Here is a 5,480-nt window from a genome sequence, read left to right as displayed (position 1 = left end):
TGTTTTTGCTGGGTTCTTGTGGGGCAGGGCTGCAGTGAAGAGATGGGATGGTGGGACTAGCTCTGGACTAAAAGGTAGGCAAGCAGGCAGGCAAGGGACCCAGCTTCCCAAGCAGGTCCTGATGTTTTGAAACTTGCATAGAGAGAAGCAAGAAAGGGTGAACCCATGGGACCCTGAGCCACCTGCCATATCCCCATCCCCAGACCCTACAGAAGTAGGCAAGTCCTTTGCCTATCTGCCCTGGGGCTGGGAAGAATTGTGGGGTTGTAGGGGGAGGGAATGACCTCTGCCCAGCACACAGCCAATAAGTGCAGAGAGAACAGTTTCAGGGTATGAAAGCAACTTTGAAGTCCAAGTCTGGGCAAGGGAATTGAGGCTAGCCCAGGTGGTAGCTATGTGTAGGAGACTCCATGGCTAATTTTAAAAGTCATCCCTGAATCCCTGGAGCCCTGATGTATCCGCTTTCTCACCTTTCCAAGATTCCTGCCCCTTCCCTGCAGTGGAATGAGGGTCCTCACATTCTCTGCTGGGCTCTAGTCTGCCAGGGTTTTGCTGCCATCTCCGGAGAGAATTGAAAGGAGCAGTCAGTGATGATTTGGCAAACAGGTACTATGATTTCTCTCTACAAAAGACTGAAGCTCACAGAAATAGGTCATACTGTTGATGAAGAGCAGAGCCCAGATTTGAATCTGTAGCTGTCATACTCCTAACTGGTAAAGTTATAGCACCCTGTTCACCCTTGTGCCCCTTGCACCTAGCATGATGGCTGGCAGAGAAAGCACTCAACAAGATTTGAGGAATGTTGGATCTGGGAAGGTAGATCATGAGAGGTCATGGAAAAGATCAAGACATCGATCTGGTATAGCACAATTCCTGGGGCTAGGATAAGAGGGACTATCCATGGATCTGTCTAAGACCATGGGGGCTTTGTAGAGATCAAGGGGGTCCCATTTGGACTATATGGAAATCTTGGTTATATTTACTTCCCTGGTCCTCTCTGGCCCACTGGCTGAAACCTGATACATAGGCCAGGCACAGTGGCTCACACCTGTAATCCCAGCACTCTGGGAGGCCAAAGTGGATGGATTACCTGAGGTCAGGAGTTTGCGACCAGCCTGGCCAACATGGTGAAACCCCGTCTCTACTAAAAATATAAGAATTAGCCAGGCGTGGTGGTGGGTGCCTGTAATCCCAGCTACTTGGGAGGCTGAGGCAGGAGAATCACTTGAACCTGGGAGGCATAGGTTGCAGTGAGCTGAGACTGTGCCACTGTACTCCAGCCTGGGCAACAAGAGCAAAACTCTACCTCAACACACACACACACACACACACACACACACACACAAAAGACTGTGCCACTGTACTCCAGCCTGGGCAACAAGAGCAAAACTCTACCTCAACACACACACACACACACACACACACACACACACACACACACACAAAAGAAAGAAACCTGATAGATAGGTGGAGGGACAGATGAGCTCCCTGAAGATTTATTTTAGTGCAGGCGCTCTGATGGAGCCTGCCCTTCTGGCTCTGATTATGAGTGGAATTGCCTAAGCCCATGCCCTGGCCAGCAGAGATGGTGTGCTCAATTATCAGTCGCTCAGCACCAGTGGAGTCCTCCCCAAGAGCTCTCAGGTGATGCTCTATTTTTCTCCATCCCTATCTTGAGCAAGGCACCAGCAGTAATACAGAATGGAAACTCAAAGCTTCCAGCTCTCAACCTCTCACATGTTTACATTGTGAACACCTAAAAGTAGCAGGGGAATAAAAAGGCGGTAAGGGTGACCTTCCTTGGGTGGGATGCCACAAATGGCTTTTCTACTAGCCTAAGAACAGGCTGCTAGGGCTGATTTCCATAGATTCAGATTAGGTAGTCTTCCTATGCCATGGAAAAGGTACATCAAGGTGGAGTCATTCTGTTCCTTCTAAATCCAGCCGTGGTGGGCATTTTCTTTCCAATTCAGGCCTTGGGGCCAAGTAGATGAAAGTAGTGCCTGACAGTGGAGGCCAGGTCTTGAATGATTGTCACAGATTTGGGGGGCACAGCAAAGCCCCTGCTGTCAGAATGTTGTGGTCCTGCAAGCGTTCACACTTTGCTCATATAGGGCTGTCTGGTGATCAGAACAGCCCTATGGCCATTTGTGGTCTGCAGGTTCATTTATTTATTGAACAAGTATTTGTTGAGTACTTACTATTAGTCAGACAGAGTAATGGGCCCTGGGAATACAGAGAAATGGTCCCTGCCCTTATTAAACTTACAGTCTAGTGGAGAAGGCAGACAAGTAAGCAACAAGGAACTAAATGTGTAATAACAATTTGAGTTCAAGCTGTGAAGGAAATGAATAGAATACAATGATAGAGAATATAGTGTTAAGTAGAGTGAATAAGGAAGGCCTCTTTAAGCAGTGACCTGTAGGGCTGGAGCGGGTGGGTAGGGAACTAGCTGTGTTAAGAAGAGGTGATAGAGATTTTCAGACAAAGGAAAAACAAGTACAAAGGTCCTGAGGGGTTGAGATCTGGATGTGTTTGAGAATCTGAAAGGAGGCCAGGAGTGGCTAGAGAGGAAGGAGGTTGGAGGGAGAGAGGAAAGGAACAAGTTTGGAGAATTAGGCCTGCCTTGGATCATTTAAGGTAAAGAGCTTGGATTTGGTTTGGAGTATAACAGTAAACCACCAAAAAGTTTAAGTGATAAGAATGAAAGAGATACCCTGTGAAACAAACTTTAAACTGGACAGTGATTCTGTGGGGTAGGGAGAGAATTGAGAATGAAAATCAGAAAACAGCATCTCTAAACTGTTCCTCTTGAAGACTGTGTATACATTAGAATTACAACTGACTTAGGCCGGGTGTAGTGGCTCATGCCTGTAATCCCAGCACTTTGGGAGGCCAAGATGGGCAGATCACAAGGTCAGGAGATCAAGACCATCCTGGCTAACATGGTGAAACCCCATCTCTACAAAAAATTAGCCAGGTGTGGTGGCATGCGCCTATAGTCCCAGCTACTCAGGAGGCTGAGGCAGGAGAATTGCCTGAACCCAGGAGACAGTGGTTGCAGTGAGCCGAGATTGTGCCACTGTACTCCAGCCTGGGTGACAGCGAGACTCTGTCTCAAAAAAAAAAAAAAAAAAAAATTACAGCTGACTTCAAGAAAACATTTTAGGCAGGAGCATAAGGTGATTTCAGATACATTTTTAAAGATCACTGTGGTTGTTATAAAGAATGTGTTGTAGAAGAGCTATTTCAATTGTCAGACAAGAAAAGATGGTGTTCGTATTACTAAAGAGGCAGAGAGAAATGGACAGATTTTATGTATAATTAGGAAATAGGAATAACAGGATTAAATATTTATTAAATACATACAGTATTTCAGGCATTGTTCTCAGTGCTGAAGATATAGCAGTGACTAAAGCAGGTAGGATCCTTGTCCTGTACACAAAGGCAGCATGGTAAACTGGGGTGCTGGAGCTGGCTCATGAGAGCTGATTGTCAAATTTAGAATTTTGAGAGCTGGTTGTTAAAACACAGCTATTATTTAAAATCAAACTATATAAACTTAAATATATTCTATTAAAACCAAGGATAATCGGTACTTAAAACTAATTACTTCCTAATTATTTTACTATCCCCTGTGCTCTTATGATTATTTATATCTATATGGTAGGAATATTGCATGCAGTGTGTTACTGTATATCCCTTCCCAACTATACATTTGGTGATGTCTTGTTGGTAGCTTAAAGTTGGCCATGGTAGGAGTATTTATATCACAAAAATCAGCAAATGTTACAAATCAGTGCTTTTTCCCCTCTAGAGAGCAGTTGTTAAATATTTACCAGCAAACCCCTTGCTAAGAACACACTATCCTTGTAGGAACACACCCCTAGCAGTCAGGCACCCAAGTTTTAAATCATGGCTCTGCCAATTGCTAGCAATGTGATGTGGCTAAGATACCTAATATTGGCTTCCTCGTTCATAAAATGGGACTAATAGTACGACCTTTGTCTGTTTGTGCTGCTATAACAAAATGCCCATGACTGGTGATTTATAGTGAACAAAAATGTATTTCTCACAGTTCTGGAGGCTGGGAATTCCAAGATCGAAGTGCCCAGCAGGTTTGGTGTGTGGTGAGGGTCTGGTCTCTGTTTCTACGATGGCATTTTGAATGCTGCATCCTCTGGAGGAGACAAATGCTGTTCATCACGTGGCAGAAAAGCAGAAGAGAGAGAATCCACTTCTGAAAGCCCTTTTTATAGCAGCATTAATCCATTACTCAGGCAGAGCTCTCATGACCTAAACACCTCTCATGAGTCCCCACCTCCAAACACTGGCACATTGGGAATTAAGTTTCCAACACATGAATTTGGAGGGGACAAAAACATTCAAACCATAGCAAGTGCTATGATATGAATTATATGATATCATTCATATCAAGTGTCAGACATGTGTATCCAATAGATATGAGCAAATTATTACTATTTATTGATAGAGAAGCAAGAATGGACTATTCAGAAGGCCCATTATAGACTGAGCAAGAGGAAATGTTTATGTTGGAGGGGTCAGCTGGGATTAGCAAGCTCTTTGGCTGCCTGGAGCTTTATCCCTAAGCCTCCTACCCCTGAGGAAAGGGGACATTCAATTCCTGCTCCCTGGAGTATACACTCACAGGCTTCAGGCCCACCACACCTAGCACTCAGTGGACCCAGGAGAAATGGCTAAGGTCAGAGAACTCATCAACAGCAGAGCAGGCTGGACACGGACATAGCCATTCCAAGGGATAGTAGGTCAGTGTCCAGCTTATGACTCTTGGCAACGCAGGAGGAAGCTCTGTCCATGAAAACATTTGCAGATTCATGTTCAGACCCCTTCTGGGAGAAGTCAAAAAGCTGCTGGTTAGGAGGATTGAGAAAACTACACAGGAAAAGAGACGGTTGAATTTCTCCGGGCTCAAGTTCCCAGAGAAGCAAGACATTAGGGTCCCCAAATCCATTCTGGGAAGCAAGGTTTGCAGAGGAAGGGAAAGAAGCATAGAAGGGTGCATGCCACTAAGGCTGCACAGACAGGGCTGAGAGCAGTGAGGGACGAACACTATGGAGGCCAGTTTCAGAGAGGAAAAACTCCTGGGCTCTGGCCTCTAGTTGAAGGGCGGAAGTGCACTGATTCCTGCGGCCTCCAGGGGGTGCTCAGGCCCAAGTACCCACAAGCTTATTTCCTCAGCCCAGGCAGGAAGCCTGGGAAGGACTGAGAACCCACAGAAGGGGCCTCCTGTAGTGAAGGGAAGAGAAGCAAGGCTGCTGAGTCTTGAGTACCCTGAGAAGTCTTGGCTTGTACCCTGTGACCAACACCAGGGTGGCCAACATATTCATAGCCCTCGGTTCCCAAATGCGTACAATCTTCTACTTTCAACTCCTGCCCAAAACTTGACTTCAACCTGGATTGCCTGCAGTGCAGATGACTCTGCTGGTCTAGTCCCTGGG

The sequence above is a fragment of the Rhinopithecus roxellana genome, chromosome 15, assembly GCF_007565055.1.
Source record: "Rhinopithecus roxellana isolate Shanxi Qingling chromosome 15, ASM756505v1, whole genome shotgun sequence".
Classification (NCBI taxonomy): Eukaryota; Metazoa; Chordata; class Mammalia; order Primates; family Cercopithecidae; genus Rhinopithecus; species Rhinopithecus roxellana.
This window is presented reverse-complemented; position numbering follows the sequence as displayed.